At 37.0% G+C, this 19,277-nt stretch overlaps 1 long non-coding RNA gene across 3 annotated transcripts in view; it reads right to left on the reverse strand.

Moving 5' to 3' along the window:
* Nucleotides 1-19,277, reverse strand: part of LOC140614103 (uncharacterized) — a 34,433-nt gene that overhangs the window by 9,783 nt on the left and 5,373 nt on the right. Inside the window, exon 3 of one of the 3 annotated variants that reach the window (XR_012014997.1) lies at nucleotides 3,350-3,592. The exons of the other annotated variants lie outside the window; for them this stretch is intronic. This is a non-coding gene — a long non-coding RNA (uncharacterized lncRNA). Of the gene's footprint in view, nucleotides 1-3,349; nucleotides 3,593-19,277 lie in introns of those variants that run through there. 3 annotated transcript variants of the gene reach the window in all.

Below are 19,277 nucleotides of genomic sequence, written 5' to 3' on the forward strand. Positions count from 1 at the left end.
TCAGGTGCTTGCCCAGCCTGGCAATTGATCCCAAGAAAATCCTTCCCTTTGCAGTCTTTTCACCACTGCTTTTCATGTGGTTATTTCACTTTGGTGTTTCCTGGTGGGAGTGGGCAGGTTGTGAAGTAAGTCAGCCTCTTCAGAAGCTGCACCCCCCCCCTTCCTAGCCCCTGCCACACCCCAAGTGGGCCTCTGCAAGGCCTGGCCTCTGCTTTAGGAATCTTACACTTATGAAGAAGGAAGGTGGGCACTGGCCCCATAGGCAGTGCTCAGTTTGTATGACATGAGGAATTCAGGCTCAGAAGAAAATGTCTTAGACCCGAGGAATAGATGGAGGATAATCAACAGAGACATGAAGACAAGCAGACCTCCGGTAGCAGCGCCAGTGAATTTGCTGACACCTGTGTGGGTGTGCCCAGCGGTCAAGGGCAGTCTTCCAATTGTGAGTATGCTTCCTGGTTTTCATCATATTTGGGGAAAGCGGTACACACCACACACACACACACACACACACATATTTATATATATATGTGTGCGTGCACATAGAGATAATGCTTGTGACTGAAAGGAGAGAAAACTGGAATAGACTACCCATAGCCCTGTATGCTAACAGGAAACAATGTTTTTATGGAACAGAAACGTCCTGGTAAGTATGATTCTTGTAGCTTTTTTTTTTTTTAATTATTTAAAGCGCTACAAAAATATTTTTGGAAAATATACTTGTTTGATTTTGTAGGGCATTCCTCACTGAATTTTTCTGTGGTCTCTGCACAAGTCTCTGATTGGCAAACACAGGGTTCTTGACATTATAGCCAGGTTTAAAGAGAATGAGAATTATTAAATACACTGGAATTAGAATTAAAAAGAGAGAGAGAGACTGAGAATTTGGCTGATTGCTGGTGGAAATGTCCAGTTGCGCGTGAAGTTCAAGCTTGAGGAAGGCAGCAATTGTTGCCATCTCTGAGAATCACTAAAATGCCCCCAAAGTTCTCTGTTGAGAAAGACAGCACTCCTTATGAAAAGGATGCTCCGTCTCAAGCAGCCAGAGCCTGTTTCTGAACACTGTAGGCACAACCTTTGGAAAAATATTTCAAAGCATAAGGGCCAGTGAAGAAAGTGACTGGTAGAAATCATGCCACAGGGAACGTTTTGGTAGGTCATGCTATAGTTCACACCTGAAGCCTGTCTTGTTTAATGTCCAGTCCTGTTCAATTACTACATGATTCTAACATTTCCAAAATCCCTTTTTATAAGAAAAAGTGGGCAGAAACACGAATAGACATTTTTCCAAAGAAGATATACAGATGTCCAGTAGGTACATAAAAAGATGCTCAACATCACTAATTATCAGGGAAATGCAAATCAAAGCCACATATTATCTCACACCTGTTAAAATGGTTATCATCAAAAAGATAAGTATTGGTGAGAAAGTGGAGAAAAGGGAACCCACATGCACTATTGATGGGAATGTAAATTGGTGCAGCCACTGTGGAAAACAGTGTGGAGGTTTTCCAAAAAATTAAAAACAGAGCTACCATATGATCCAGCAATTTTACCTCTGGGTATTTATCTGAAGAAAATAAAATCACTATCTTGAAAAGATGTCTGCAACCTCTTGTTTAGTGCAGCATTATTTACAATAGCCAAGACATGGAAACAACCTAAGTGTGTCCATCAACAGATGAATGGATCAATAAAATGTGGTATAAGGACACCTGGATGGTTCAGTGGTTGAGTGTCTGCCTTCGGCTCAGGGCATGACCCGGGTATGGTGATCGAGTCCTGCATCGGGCTCCCTGTAGGGAGCCTGCTTCTCCCTCTGTCTATGTCTCTCCCTCTCTCTCTGTGTCTCTCATGAATAAATAAATAAAATCTTTTTTTTAAATGTGGTATATATAGACAATAGAATATTATTAAGTCATAAAAAATAAGGAAATCCTGCAACATTGACAACAACATGGATGGACCTTGAGGGCATTATGCTACGTGAAATAAAGCAGACAGAGTAAGGCAAATACTGTATGATCTCACTTATATGTAGAATAAAAAAAAACCCACCTCCAAACAAACTCATAGATACAGAGAACAGATTGGTGGTTGCTAGAGGTAGGGATGGAGGGTAGGTGAGGTAGTCAAAAGTTACAAATCTCCAGTTAGAAGATAAATAAGCTCTGGGATCTAATATACAACATGGTTATTATAGTTAATAATATTATATTGTGTACTTGAAAGTTGCCCAGAGAGTAGATCTTAAAAGTTCACATCATAAGAAAAAAATTATAGCTGTGAGGTGATGGATGTTAGCTGAACTATTGTGGCCATTATTTCACAATACATACATATATCAAATCATTATATTATATACCTTAAATTTATGCAATGCTATATGTCAATTATATCTTAATAAAAGAAAATTGAATCATAAGTCTTATACAAATATAAATACACATCAAAGATTTTATTTATCTGATTAATGAAGGAATCAGTGAAATACAACTGTTTCAAAAGAATATTAAAAAAACACATGTAGATATAAATGTTGTGGAGTAGTGAGATAAATTTACAGATGATAAAAAAAAATTACAGATAGATGCAAAATTGGTCTGTATCCAAAGGACAATAATCAACTACATTTCCACTGGACACAATTCATTTGCATTTGTATAAACAAAAACACTTGCATTACAATCTGTTTTCTATAACTTAAAAAGAGTTGAAAAATAACTCAAACACAATGAAAGGTAAAGATAAGATCACACTAGTCAGGTCATCTAATAATTTTTTTAAACCATTGTAAAGTTTTTCACAATTGTTGCTGACCAATATTATGTGCCAAGAAGTATGAATAATTTATGTGAACATAAATAACATAAAGGGAAGAATGATAGAAAATAAAGCTTGAGATTTTTGGTAGCGCTAGATAATGAGGGACATTTTATGTCATGTTTAATCTTAATTTTCATCCTGAGGGTGATGGAGGGACTATTGAAGTTATGTAGAGGGCTTTCCCCAACTGTACTTGCCTCTTATTACTAAAACAGCAATTTCTGCTTTGAAAGATATAGTTCTAGTAGAGTATTTTAGGTCAATTGTGAAGTTCTCTTGGATTGGGCATTTTCACAGGGTGAAATGGAGATCAAGTGGCCATCTGCAAGAGTGCACACCAGCACACCCAATTTTAACCAATCTTTGATCTTAGTGTAGGAAGCACATCAACACACCCAGTGTTTAACCAGTCTTTGATCTTAAAAACCCAAAATACTTTGTGTGAGTTATCTGTTATCATGTAACAAATTACCCCAAAACGTAGTGGCTTAAACATCAATAAATATTTATTTTCTTAGTCTTTCTGGGGGTCAGGAATTCACGAGTAATTTAGCTTGGCTGTTCTGGCTTGGGGTCTCTCATGAGATTGTCAAGATGTTTGCTGGTTCTGTCAAAATGTGAAACTTGACTAGATCTGGCATATATACTTCCAAAGTGGCTTCTTCATAAGGCTGGCAACTTGATTGTTGCTGTGGGGCCTCAGTTTCTCTCCACATGGGCTTTTCCACCGAGTTGCTTAGATGTCCTCATTACATACCTCTGGCTCCTTCCCAAGAGAACAATCCAAGATAGAAAAAGAGCGAGATAGAAGCCATCCTTGTAATGATTTAGGCTTAGAATTAACATGGCATAACTTCTAGCACACTCTGTTTATTAAAAGAAAATCACTGAGTTCAGCCCACATGCAAGTGGTAGAGAATTAGGCTCTGATTTTTGAAGGAAGGAATTTCAATGAAATTACAAACATGTTTTAAACCCACTACATGTATAATTGGCTTTAACTCATCCATTACCAGTTATTTATATTACAAAGTTGTATCAAAACTGCACTCATTCACACTTTTGATTAATCCCTATTTGAGCAAGGATACAGGTTGCTGTTTTAAATAGCTCCCTACTGCATTACCACTATAGGTCGACAAAGTTATAGTACTCATATGTGTGTATTATACTGATTCAGTTTGTGTTCAATATCTATATTGTGTGTGTATATCAAGCCCAGGAACAGACCACCCTTTTTATGGAAACGCCAGCTTTATTTACATCAAGCTTAAGTATAAAGTGCATTGAAGGTTTTCAGCTGCACTCACCCATCTTGGCACACTAAACTCCCAGAAAATCTATCAAATCTACAGACTTGTCTGTTTTTTTATTTCAGATTAAAATGATTGCTGCCATATAATGTGTAGTGTATGTCCTTGTAAGTTAGTAAAATGAACACACTTGGATTTCGATGTTCATTTCTGGATGCCCATGCAGCTTCTCTTTTGGTTAATTGTTGATCTTGCATTTTAACCAGCTCTCTACTGACCTTTTATATGGAATTGGTGCAGTTTTGTTTTTGATGTCTTCCCATGAACTTCACAGGCAAACTACTCTTTCGGAGAGAAGTTAAATTTATTTAATATTGAGGGATGTTGCAAGAAGGGGGCTGAAAAGTTACCCTGTACTTGTTCTTGGGAGAATGTAGGCAGCCAGTATTATCCATTGTTTCACCTCCCGTGTGGGGGCCCTGATGACAGGTCCCTATGAGCTTGTTGACAGCAGTTTCCTGCTAAGAAACAGCCCCCTTATACCATATGTTTATTGTTGTTCAAGAACATTTCACAAGCAATAAGTTTTAACACTCCAGGGTGCCTCTAATTATCTGAAGGTAGATGGCAAAATTTTCAATCTAGTTTGTAAAACAAAAGTCTATCTTAATTCATCTTACTAATACATACAGAAACAATAATTACTTTCAGAGAAGGAAGATGTAGAGGGAGTGGTTGTTTAGAAATTTAAGAAAGCATAGCTGGCCAACTTCTAAACTTGGAAATTATGGCCTGAGAGGGAGAGGGACATATTTGAATCCTAGGTGTTGGTTGACTTGGTCCCTGACCTGCCTTTGCATTTTCTAGATGGTGCTAATCTAACCTAACCAGAACTGATCAGGGAACCAAGAGAGGTTCTGTACGTCCACTGTTAAAATTTTAGTAAGAAACAGTGTTTAATAATTTTGTTTAATGCGTGGTATATTGATTGGTATAATGATGATTAATTACATTGTACAAAACAATGGAAATGACACTGAAATGTCCTTGAGTTTCCCTATCTGGAGAATACTCAAAGGCATTATGGTAATCAGGTTGTACTCCTTGCCTTTGTATTCACAAGAAAGCATGCTCATTGAGATATATTATTAAATGAACCTTACAGGGACACCTGGGTGGCTCAGTGGTTGAGCATCTGCCTTTGGCTCAGGTCCTGGGATTGAGTTCCGCATCAGGCTCCCCGTGAGGAGCCTGCTTCTCCCTCTGCCTATGTCTCTGCTTCTCTGTGTCTCTCATGAATAAACAAATAAAATCTTAAAAAATATACCTTACAGTTTTCTAAATAAGTTCTGATGTAGATATTTGATTTTTGAAAATTTATTTATTACTGTATATATAGAAAACTTAAAGCTTACCCTCCATCTTTACTTATGACCTCATTTAGACACGAGTCCAAGCAGATATGGCCCTGCCAATGATTTTGTATCCTCCTGTTGTCATTGTTGATGGTATTTAGAGAGAAGATAATTCCTAAGAATATGCTGAATGGAAGCATGTGTTTATTAACTATATTATTTTTTGTGAGCCTTGTGCATTATGTCTGATGCCACCTTCTGTTTCTTTTTTTTTTTTTTTAAATTTTATCTATTATTTATGATAGTCACACGGAGAGAGAGAGAGAGAGAGAGAGAGGCAGAGACACAGGCAGAGGGAGAAGCAGGCTCCATGCACCGGGAGCCCGACGTGGGATTCGATCCGGGGTCTCCAGGATCGCGCCCTGGGCCAAAGGCAGGCGCCAAACCGCTGCGCCACCCAGGGATCCCCCACCTTCTGTTTCTTGAGAGGTCCTGAGAAATTAATAAAACATGTCTCACTTAATGCTATCTGAAATCCCCTATATTATTTATTCTCTAAATGTCTTTTATTTTATCACCGATTGAGGCATTTAGATATCCAGATAATGTACAAGAGTTTTTCAGTTTATCTGATTAATTCAGGATTAACCAAATATTTAAGGAAACAGGATTTGAAACATCGACTTTCAGTGTAAAAGAAGGGGTTATAAATTAATATCATATGATTTACTTTTAAATGTAGGATTTTGGAGAACTTACGACCTCCCATATTTCAGAGTTCTAGTACTTGCTCTTTCCACCATTTGGGGAGTGAAGCGTTGGTGGATATTATGTTGAATAGATTGGAGATTGTTTTTTGAGCAGGCCGATCTGCCCAGAACCCTCCCATTTCAATTTGCATGGAAGGATATGCATGGTGCTATTCTAGGTTGTCAAACCATATAGATCAGCCATTGTAGGCATAGAGAAAGGCTATATCACATTTTGTTTATCCATTTACCAATTGATGCATTTTTTCCAGTTTCAGTCTCTTATCAATAAAACTATTAGGAATATTTTAAATCAAATCTTTCTTGCTTTTTATTTTCATTGTGGCAAATTTCAGCCAGATACAATAGTAGACAAAACAGTATAATGAATCCTTATGTGCACATTGGGCAAGTTTAAGAATTGTTAACTTATGGCCAATCTTGGTTCTCCTCTACACTATTCACTTTTCCCATAATTGCATTATTTTAAAGCGAATATTTGATTTCATAATATCACTCTGTCTGTAAATATTTCAGTAAATATCTCTAAAAGATAAATACTATTAGCACACGGGAAAATAACATTGACTCCTTCAGTTCCTATATCTAAATCTAAATTGGATAGCTTCAGTGTTCACATTGATGATTTTTGTGTATCATCAATTTTAAAGTTTGAGTTAGCAAATATGGTCCACACACCTACTTGATTAGTATAATATTCTGTCTCTTCTGAACTGTAGTTTCCCTCTTCATCTCTATCTCTGCTTTTTAGAATTCATTTGTTGAAGAAACTAGGTTGTTACTCCTGTGGTTTCCTATAGTCTAGCTTTTGCTGACTGCATTCTCATGGTGCAGCTTAACATGTTTTTATTGCCCATGTATTTCTTGTCTGTTGGTAGTTGGATCCAGAGGCTTGATCAGAATCAAGTTTCATTTCTTCATCTTTTTTTTTCTTTTTGCAAAAACACCTTGGGGGGGGGGTTGTTCTTCCTTCTGGAGATATATTATTCATGGCTTTCTCTCTTTTGGGATATCAGCTATTTTTGACCCTCATTCATTTCTCCTCAATTAATTAGGAGTTGTAGTATGATGCTATTCCAGTGCTTCATAGTTGCTTTTACTTCAACTAGGGAAAACTCTCCACATCTACTATATCTATAGTTGATAAAAGGGAGCAAGAATGAATACTTCCTTTTTTTCCCTTTACTTACCAGTTTTCAAAATAGTGAGCTGATTCTCTAGCATTCTCCAATGGTGACCATGTTTTTTATTTGCATCTTTTTAAAGATAGCATTATGGATTGAAATTTAGTTACATTGGATATAATTCCATTTTAATATCAGCCATGTGTATACTACTTTACATAATCATTCCAAATCTACTTCTGTGTTCTCAGAGTAGTTGAGCTTCCTTTCTTTGCTAAGTCAGAGAAAGAATCATGCAACAAATTGGAGGTGAGGTAGAGGAGGCAGGAAGGCAAAATATTCTGATCTATTGGCAAATCAAACCTGCCTTTGGAGCACAAGAGAACATTTCAGTGGGATGGAACTGTTTTATACCTTGATTGGCTACATTTATAAAAGTGATAGAACTCTACATTTAAAAAAGGTGAATTCTCTATATATGAATTATATCTAAAAGAAAATCATAATTCTAACTTGCTTTTATAAATATATTCATACTAATGTATATTTTTCTTCTGTATTTTAAACTTATTTGTAGTGGCTTAATAAAAAATTGTCATTAAAATGCTTGAATTTGGAGAGCGCCTGGGTGGCTCAGTAGGTTAAGCGTCTGCCTGTGATTCAGGTCATAATCCTGGGGTCCTGGGATCAAGCTACTTGGGCTCTCTGCTCACTGGGGACTCTGCTTTTCCTTCTTCCTCTGCTTCTCCTTCCCTCCCACTCATGCTCTCTCGCTCTCATGTACTCTCTCTCAAATAAATAAATAGATCTTTTAAAAAATGCTTGAATTTGGGAAAAATATATCCATAACTCTAACTTCATTATGCTGACTTCATGATTTACATTCAAAATTTTTTTTTCATTATGTGAAAATTTGAGTTAGGTAAGGTTAGTAGTTCAAACTTTGTTGCACATTAGAATCACCTGGGAACTTTTTAAAATCCTGATATCTGAAATGTCTGAGTGGGAAAGAGGCATCAGTATTTAAAATTTTCTCCCTGGTGATTCCAGTGGGCAGCCAATTTTGAGAACCAACGATGTGGGTAGAGTCTTCATTGGTTTTTAACTGTGGCTGTGTATGGAATCGCTTGAGGGCCTTTAAAAGAGATTGCTGAGCTGCCTCTCCCCTAGTTTTAAGTGGTCTGGGTTGTGGCTTGAGCATTAGGGTTTCTGAAAGTTCCCCAGGTGATTCTATGATGCATTCAAAGTTGAAAACCTCTATTTTATATAATGTGACCTCAAAAGCTGTGTAGGGCTTGATGTTTTCCTGCCACTGACTGTTGTTCTCAAAGTGTGGTCCTCAGACCACTAGCATCAGTATTACCTGGAAAAGTGTTCTCAAAATCCATCCCAGATTTACTGAATATGAAACTCAGAGGATGTGACCCAGAAATCTTTATGTTTCAAGGCCTCCAAATGATTGTGTACAGTATAGTATGTGAAGCATTGCTTAGGGAATTTTGGTGGCCATTCCTTAGTTATTTGCTGTGGAGATGGACTCTCTCACTGCTAAAACCTGCAGGAAGCTCCTTGTGGATTTGGCTATTCTAGCATCTGAACCCCAAGTCAAAGAGACATTATTTTGATAAATTTGATTGCTCTTATGCCCAAGTGACATTATGAATGGCGTGGGGCTCTAAGAATGGCCACTCTATTCACACAGAGTTATTTTAGCAAACTATGGAAAATATGAACAATAGCATCTTTTAGATTTATCCAATTACACTGCATTGCTATTAACATGCCCTAGTTTTCTGTGATTCTGTTTTAGAATTTGAGGTCTTCCTTTGTTGGTCCTGCTTTGATTTAAAAAAAAAAAAAAGAGGCAAAGCTCATCCTGAAAGAGAGCCACATTTATAACAGAAAGTCCAGGGACTTCAGTGATTCCTCATAACAATGTCTTCTATTTTAATATAACTCCAATTTTTTATTTTATTGTAACAAGACTTCATAGAAAGTTTAAAAAGACAATTTGCCCCAACTCCATTTTATCCTGACTTAGAAAGATCTGAACATGTATACCTTAAAAAACAGTAGTATATGGAAGAGTTTTATTCTATGTGTGGGCAGGATGGGACACAGATCCAATCATTTTAAATCTATGATTTGGAATGGTGGTTGAAACCAGTAACCTTGAAGTGAAACTATCTTATGGTTTGTCAAAAATAGGCATAAAGTAAAGCTGACAATATTCTTCATAAATGAAACTCTAATTGAAGATAAAAAATTTCACTATCTACAATGTTACATGATACTTTATCTCTTCCTCCAACAAAGGAATATTTGCAAATTCTAAAACAGACTCATACTTTACCTCTTTCTCCCTACCCAAATATTTTAATATTTAATAACAGGATGGAACAGTAAAACATTTCTTAAATGTAGTCCCAGCCACTTTGCTAAATATGTATGCCACCTATATATGTTTGAGATTGATGTTTGAATTGCCCTAACACAATTTCATTTCTTTTTCTTTTTTTAATTTTGTAAGACCTTATATTTTTTAGAGTGGTTTGGATTCATAGCAAAATTAAGAAGGTACGGAGATTACTCATGTACCTTCTTGCCCCCATACATGCACGGTCTCCTTCATTATCAATATTCTTCATGTAGTGGTACATTTGTTACAATTAATGAGTCTATATTGATACATTATGATCAAAGTCCATATTTTACATTATGGTTAACTCTTGATGGTGTACATTTTACGGGTTTAGACAAATGTATAATGGCATGTACACATCATTATGATATCATACCCAGTACTTTCATTGGTAAAAATCCTTTGTACTTTGCCTATTCATCCCTCCCCATTGCTTTTACATTTCAGCATTATGAATAAGATTCTATAAACATCTGTGTACAGGTTTTACTAGAGACATAAGTTTTTAGTTCCTAATACCAAGGAGTGAGATTGGTGAATCACATGTTTAGTTTTGTAAGAAATTGTCAACCTGGGATCCCTGGGTGGCACAGCGGTTTGGCGCATGCCTTTGGCCCAGGGCGCGATCCTGGAGACCCGGGATCAAATCCCACGTTGGGCTCCCGGTGCATGGAGCCTGCTTCTCCCTCCGCCTGTGTCTCTGCCTCTCTCTCTCTCTCTGTATGACTATCATAAATCAATAAAAATTAAAAAAAAAAAAGAAATTGTCAACCTATCTTCCAAAATAGTGGTATTGTTTTGCATTCCTACCAGTAATGAATAAATTCAATAAATGAATTATTGCTGCTCTATGTTTTCACAAACATTAGATGTTGTTAGTGCTCCACATTTTCGGCATTGTAATAGGTTTGGAGTGGTATCCCATTGTTGCTTTATATTTTTAATTTTGTTTGTTCATTTGTTTTGTGTTTTAAATTACACATGTAAGTGAAATCATATGGTATTTGTCTTTCTCTGTCTGACTTATTTCACTTAGCATAATACCCTCTATGTCCATCCATGCTGCTGGAAATGGCAAGATCTCATCCTTTTTTATGGCTGAATAATATTCAATTGCAAATGTATACCACATCTTTATCAGTTTATCTATTGATGGGCACTTATGTTGTTTTCATGGTTTGGCTATTGTAAATAATACTGCAATAAACATAGGGGTGCATATGTCTTTTTGAATTGGTGTTTTTATTTTTTTCAGGTATACTCAGAAGTGGAATTACTGGATGATATAGGTTTCTATTTCTATTCTATATGGAGATTTCTAAAATTTTTGAGGAACCTCCATGCTGTTTTCCACAGCGGCTGCACCAATTTACATTCCCACCAAGAGTGCATAAGGGTGCCTTATTCTCCACATCCTCACCAAGACTTGTTATTTCTTGTTTTTTGATACTAGCCATTCTGACTGGTATGAGGTGATATCTCATTGTGGTTTTGATCTGCATTTTCCTGATGACTAATGATACTGAGAATCTTTAGATGTGGCTATCTGTATGTCTTCTTCGGAAAAATGTCTATTCAAGTTATCTGCCCATTTTTAATCAGATTATTCTTTTTTTGGTGTTGAGTGGTATAAGTTCTTTATGTACTTTGAACATTAATTCCTTATCACATATAATTAGCATGCAGTAGATTGCCTTTTCATTTTGTTGATGGTTTCCTTCATTGTGCAAAAGCTTTTTGTTTTGTTAGGATCTCAATAGTTTATTTTTTCTTTTGTTTCTCTTGCCTGAGGAGACATATTGAGAAAAATGTTGGTAAGGCTGATGTCCATGAGGTTACTGCCTATGTTTTCTTTTAGGAATTTTACTGTTTCAGGCCTCATATTTAGGACTATGATCCATCTCAAGTTTATTTTTGTGTGTGATGCAAGAATGTGGTATTTCATTCTTTGGCATGTAGCTGTTCAGCTTTTCCAACACCATTTATTGAAGAGATTTTTCCTCCCATTGTATATTCTTGCTTCCTCTGTCATAGATGAATTGACCTTATAAAGGTGGATTTATTTCTGGGCTTCCTATCTCGTTCTATTGATGTGTGTTTGTTTTAGTGCCAGTACCATACTGTTTGTTTTCTGTAGCTTTGCAGCAACCTGGGATTGTGTTGCTCTAATTTTATTTTTCTTTCTCAAAATTTTTTTTTATTTTTAAAAAATATTTTATTTATTTATTCATGGAAGACAGAGAGAGAGAGAGAGAGAGAGAGAGAGAGAGGCAGAGACAAAGGCAGAGAGAGAAGCAGGCTCCATGCAGGGAACCTGACGTGGGCCTTGATCCCGGGTCTCCAGGATCACATCCTGGGCTGAAGGCGGCGCTAACCCACTGACCCACCAGGGCTGCCCTTTCTTTCTCAAAATTGCTTTGCCTATTTGGGGTCTTTTGTGGTTCTCATAAATTTTAGGATTATTTGTTTTAGTTCTGTGAAAAATACTATTGGTATTTTCATAGGGATTGCGTTGATAATGTAGATTGCTTTGGGTAGCATGGACATTTTAATAGTATTAATTCTTCCAATCTATAAGCATGGTATATCTTTCCATTTTTTTGTGTGTCTTCAATTTCTTTCATCACTTTTTATAATTTTTCTGAGCACAGCTGTTTCACCTTCTTGGTTAAATGGATTCTTAGCTATTTTAGTCTTTTGATGCAATTGTAAATGGGATTTTTAATTTCTCTATCCACTACTTTGTTATTAGTATTTAGAAAGCAACAAATTCTTGTATATTAATTTTGTATCCTGCAACTTATTATAATAGTTTTTCTTTTTTGCTGGACCCTTTAGGATTTTCTATATGTTGTATCATTTCATTTGCAAATAGTGATCGTTCTACTTCTTTCCTACCAATTTGGATGTCTTTTATTTCTTGGAAGATTGTATGTTTTTAGGGATTTATCCATTTCTTCTAGGTAGTTCCAATTTGTTGGCACATAATTTTTTTGTAGTAGTCACTTATAATTCTTTGTATTTCTGTGATGTAAGTTGTAACTTCTCTTTCATTTCTGATTTTATTTATTTCACTTCTCTCTTTCTCTCTCTCTCTCTCTCTCGCTCTCACTCTTGCTCTCATTTAGTCTGGCTAAAGGTTTATCAATTTTGTTTAGTTTTTCAAAGAACTGATTTTTCATTAATCTTTTTTTCCTTTTTTTTTGTCTTTTTAAGTTTCTCTTCCATTTATTTCCACTCTGATCCTTATTTTTTCCTTCCTTCTATTAACTTTCAACTTTATTTTTTTGTTGTTGTTGTTCTCTTTCCTTTAGGTGTACGGTTAGCTGTTTATAGATTTTTCTTGTTTCTTGAAGTAGGCCTGAATTGCTAATAACTTCCCTGTTAGAGCTACTTTTGCTGCCTCCTGAAGATTTTCTTTTCTTCCTAAAGATTTTGAATTGTTGTGTTTCTACCTAAGTATACAGTAGTTTATATTAAGTTTATAGTCACTTAAATTTGAACATTTCTCTAGTACTTGAAATTTGACATCATACTCCTCTCTCCATGTTTTACATATATGGTGTAATATTTTACATATTTTTATTTTGTGTATCCCTTAACTAACTTTTGAAGATACACTTTATTTTTTCACTTTTATCTCTTAACCTTTGAACTAGTAAGTGATTGATCTTCTACTTTTACTGTATGTTTGCTTTTAGTCATGAAATTTTTTCCTTTCATAATTTTTTTACTTCTAGTTATGGTCTTCTCTTTCCACTTGAAGATGTCGTTTTTAATATTTCTTGTAAGGCTACTTTAATGGCATTTAACTCCTTTAACTTTCATATATTGGGGAAACTCTTTATCTCACTTTCAATTCTGGATGATAATCTTGCCAAATAGAGTATTCTTGGTTATAGGCTTCTTTCTTTCATAATTTTTAATATATCATAGCACTGCTTTCTGGCCTGCAAAGTTTCTGTTGAAAAATCAGCTAATAGCTTTATGGATTTTCCCTGTTTGCTTTGAGATTCTCTCTTTATCTTTAAACTTTGCCAATTTAGTTGTCATATGTCTTGGTGTGGACGTCTCTGGGTTCAACTTGGGTTGAGCTACTATGCTTCCTGGATCTGGATATCTGTTTCCTTCTCCAAGTTAGGGAGGTTTTGGCTATTATTTTTTCAAATAAGTTTTCTGCTTTTTCTCTCTCCTCTGTTTCTGGAACTTCTGTCATGGGACTGTTAGTATGCTTGATGTTGCTCTAGAAATTCATTAACTTATCCTCATTTTTTGGAATTGTTTTTTCTTTGTTGTTCTGTTTGGTCTTCCACTGTTCTGTCTGCTGTCCTGTCTTCCAGATCACTGATCTGTTGTTCTTTATCCTTTAATTGCTGTTGATTCCCTTTAGTGAATTTTTCATTTCAGTTGGTATGTTCTTCAGCTCTGACTGGTTCTTTTTTATATTTTCTATCTCTTTGTGGAATTTCTCACTGAGATCATCCACTCTTATCTCAAGCTTGATTTGTATCTTTATGAACATTAGTCTTGAACTCTTTTATTAGGTATATTTTTATCTCTGTTTTGTTTAGCTCTTTTTCTGGGGGTTGTCTTATTCTTTCATTTGAAACACATTCCTCTGTCTTTACATTTTGTCTCCTCTCTGTGTTTGTTTCTATGAATTCAGTGGGTCAGCTACATCTCCTACTCTTTAAAGTAGTGACCTTATGTAGAATGTCTTGGGGTGCCCTGTGGCACTATCCCCCCTAGTCACCAGAACCAGGCACGCCAGGTGTGCCCCTGTGTGGACTGTATGTGCCCTTCTGTCCTGACTGGGCTGCAACTGCTACTGGTACTTTGGTTGTTGGGTCTGCCCCTCAGCCTGGTTCTCAGCAATCACTGGCCACAACTGCTGTGAGTGCAATGGTGGGCAGGGGTTGCCCACCAGTGGTTACTTGAGAGGTCCAGATTTACCAGGCATGCTGGTGAGCAGGGCTGCTTCGTAGTCCAGCTGGCTGCAATGAATTGCCATGACTGCTGGGGGTGCAGTGATAGACAGTGTACCTAGAGCAGTTTCTCCACTGTGGCTGACTGAGAGGCTGGACTATAACTATTGAGGCTGTATTGATACATGGGGCTAGATCCCTCCTTCCCCAAGGCAGGAGTTGCTCTTCAGGGGCATTGGTCCTGGCAGGGTCTGCCCACTAAATTTGGTGGGGTGGGAGCCACTTGGAAGGGGTGCCTGCCAGGCAGGTGGATTCACAGGAGAATGCTTGGGGGCGAGTGGTGCTAGCCACTCCAAGGTTGATGGACAGTTTCAGAACTGGGTCCCACAAGCATCTATCTGGCTAGCTAGGCTGAAGGAGGGCAAGAAAAGTGATATCCACCAGCACTTCTGTTCCCAGAGAAAGTTCCTGCAGATATCTGACCCCCTGACATATGCCCTAAAATTAGTTAATAAACCTTTTAAATATTACTTAGGTACTTCTCAAACTGCTCCTTCTTAGGCTGGGTCTCAGACTGAGTGATATAGTGTGCTGGCTCTTTCAGAGCACAGGTTCAATTTCCTATAGATCTTTGGCTCTCCTTGAGTTAAACTGTGCTGATTTTTAAACCTCCGGAAGTTTAGCTCCACTGATTTTCAAAGCCAGCGATTATGGGATTTCCAGAACCAGGGATGCTTGGTGTGGGCTTGATCCCTTCACCGATTCATGTTTATGATATCCTTCCTGCTTGTGGGTAGCCCTACTCGGGGTTTGGTTCCCAACTATGTCTCTAGCCCTTCTACTCTTTTGTTATGGCCTACTCTTAATGATTTCAGCTATGGGCAGTCTGTTCTTCTAGTCTTTAGGTTGTTTTCAGGGTGAGTTGCAATACATGTAGTTGTTACCTTGGTGTGTCCATGGGAGGTGGTAAACTCAGGATCTTCCTACTCTACCGTTTACTAAGTGATGGCCTTGTCTCGATTTTTTTGCCTTTCATTGCAATCTTATCCACTTGTTTGTACATTAGTAACAATAATTTGGGAATAAAGACTTTGAATAAGAGACTTAAGTGAATGAGTTGATTAAAAGGAGATTAAGATTTTGAATTATTACAATGAAAAATTAAAAAAATATTCTAAAATGTTAGAGAATGACATTTAAATCCTCATGTGCCAAATAGTTTAATCTAAATTTTACTTTAAGGTAAATGAGAAAAACTAAGTGGCAATTAGAGTACTTTGTTAAAATAATTCTTGGTTTGGATGGCAGCTGAGATTAAGAAATGGAATTGAATATTTAAAAAAAAATCTTTCTCTTTGTGTCTTCCTCAATTTCTTTCAGAAGTGTTCTATAGTTTTGAGGGTATAGATCCTTTACATCTTTGGTTAGGTTTATTCCTAGGTATCTTATGCTTTTGGGTGCAATTGTAAATGGGATTGACTCCTTAATTTCTCTTTCTTCAGTCTCATTGTTAGTGTATAGAAATGCCACTGACTTCTGGGCATTGATTTTGTATCCTGCCACGCTACCGAATTGCTGTATGAGTTCTAGCAATCTTGGGGTGGAGACTTTTGGGTTTTCTATGTAGAGTATCATGTCATCAGAGAAGAGGGACAGTTTGACTTCTTCTTTGCCAATTTGAATGCCTTTAATGTCTTTTTGTTGTCTGATTGCTGAGGCTAGGACTTCCAGTACTATGTTGAACAGCAGTGGTGAGAGTGGACATCCCTGTCTTGTTCCTGATCTTAGGGGAAAGGCTCCCAGTGCTTCCCCATTGAGAATGATATTTGCTGTGGGCTTTTCATAGATGGCTTTTAAGATGTCGAGGAATGTTCCCTCTATCCCTACACTCTGAAGAGTTTTGATCAGGAATGGATGCTGTATTTTGTCAAATGCTTTCTCTGCATCCAATGAGAGGATCATATGGTTCTTGGTTTTTCTCTTACTGATATGATGAATCACATTGATTGTTTTACGGGTGTTGAACCAGCCTTGTGTCCCAGGGATAAATCCTACTTGGTCATGGTGAATAATTTTCTTAATATCTGGGGGCATCACAATGCCAGATTTCAGGTTGTACTACAAAGCTGTGGTCATCAAGACAGTGTGGTACTGGCACAAAAGCAGACACATAGATCAATGGAACAGAATAGAGAACCCAGAAGTGGACCCTGAACTTTATGGTCAACTAATATTCGATAAAGGAGGAAAGACTATCCACTGGAAGAAAGACAGTCTCTTCAATAAATGGTGCTGGGAAAATTGGACATCCACATGCAGAAGAATGAAACTAGACCACTCTCTTTCACCATACACAAAGATAAACTCAAAATGGATGAAAGATCTAAATGTGAGACAACATTCCATCAAAATCCTAGAGAAGAACACAGGCAACACCCTTTTTGAACTCGGCCATAGTAACTTCTTGCAAGATACATCCACGAAGGCAAAAGAAAGAAAAGCAAAAATGAACTATTGGGACTTCATCAAGATAAGAAGCTTTTGCACAGCAAAGGATACAGTCAACAAAACTCAAAGACAACCTACAGAATGGGAGAAGATATTTGCAAATGACATATCAGATAAAGGGCTAGTTTCCAAGATCTATAAAGAACTTATTAAACTCAACACCAAAGAAACAAACAATCCAATCATGAAATGGGCAAAAGACATGAACAGAAATCTCACAGAGGAAGACATAGACATGGCCAACATGCATATGAGAAAATGCTCTGCATCACTTGCCATCAGGGAAATACAAATCAAAACCACAATGAGATACCACCTCACACCAGTGAGAATGGGGAAAATTAACAAGGCAGGAAACCATAAATGTTGGAGAGGATGCGGAGAAAAGGGAACCCTCATACACTGTTGGTGGGAATGTGAACTGGTGCAGCCACTCTGGAAAACTGTGTGGAGGTTCCTCAAAGAGTTAAAAATATACCTGCCCTATGACCCAGCAATTGCACTGTTGGGGATTTACCCCAAAGATACAAATGCAATGAAACGCCGGGACACCTGCACCCCGATGTTTATAGCAGCAATGGCCACGATAGCCAAACTGTGGAAGGAGCCTCGGTGTCCAACGAAAGATGAATGGATAAAGAAGATGTGGTTTATGTATACAATGGAATATTACTCAGCTATTAGAAATGACAAATACCCACCATTTGCTTCAACGTGGATGGAACTGGAGGGTATTATGCTGAGTGAAGTAAGTCAGTCGGAGAAGGACAAACATTATATGTTCTCATTCATTTGGGGAATATAAATAATAGTGAAAGGGAATATAAGGGAAGAGAGAAGAAATGTGTGGGAAATATCAGAAAGGGAGACAGAACGTAAAGACTGCTAACTCTGGGAAACGAACTAGGGGTGGTAGAAGGGGAGGAGGGCGGGGTGTGGGAGTGAATGGGTGACGGGCACTGGGGGTTATTCTGTATGTTAGTAAATTGAACACCAATAAAAAATAAATTAAAAAAAATAAAGATAAAAACATCATCATCTATTGTTTAGATGAAATTCAATTAAAAAAATCTTTGATTAGTGTAATGGAATTTAGGGATGGTGTCTATGAATCAGAATGAAAATCTTTGGTGGTGAAAGTTTTTATTCTATATTTCTTATATTGAAAGGAAGTTTTCCAAACTAAATTTTGGGCTGTAATTTTTATTGAAATAAGTACTTTGTAGCAACTTCAGAATACCTTTTCTGTGAGCAAGTTTCTAAGATTTGCTGTGCCAGCTGCAAGTTTTGAAGGGCCTGTAGGAAAATTCTCTTGGGCAGCTCAGGACTCTGGCACAGTGATGGGAATGTGACTGTGTAAATAGCAGGTACAGGATTAGCTAACCTTCCTGGGATGTGCAGAACTAAGCAGCCTATTTCTGTAAACATGGAAACCAGTTTAAAAAGAACCAAAAGGATATGGATTCTTTTATTGAAGCTAAAATAAGGTCTACTTAAAGTCTCTGCTTTTGGGGATGCAGATTTTTGCTTAAATTTAACTTTAGGCTTACTTTTCCTTCATCATGCTGACTGTGACCAAATAATTTAGATTTTTCACTCTTCCTTTGTTGAGCTATGGAAATTTATAGTTATAGTAAACAAGAAAGAGGTGTGTTTGTGGGGAAGTGTGTGACTGTGAGTATCGATATGGGTATGTGGAATATAGCAGTGTTAAGGATTTGAAGGGAAAGTATGAAAAAGTAGAGAATAATAGAGGAATTTGAGAATTATGACTTTATTTAATGTCTTATAACTTAATATAAATTAAATTTAGCTAAGGAGAAACATATTTATGGAAAATTGTGTTCATTTATTTGACAGTATTCCATTCCAGTCCTCAAGTTTTTAAATTTCAACTTTTAATCTTTATCTTTCATAAAGATAAACTCTGTGCCTTGTTTAATTTTTGTACTCATAGGTTAATCAAATAATATTATGGCATATGAATGACCCAGCCACCAAATGCATAGAGTTATGCCTGCAGGAAGGAAGCAGGGCTTGCTGGTGGGCTGTTTTATATCCGTATTTCTAGAGGAGTCCACATTGCATTCTTCT

Source organism: Canis lupus, chromosome 22 (genome assembly GCF_048164855.1).
Source record: "Canis lupus baileyi chromosome 22, mCanLup2.hap1, whole genome shotgun sequence".
In the NCBI taxonomy this organism is placed as follows: Eukaryota; Metazoa; Chordata; class Mammalia; order Carnivora; family Canidae; genus Canis; species Canis lupus.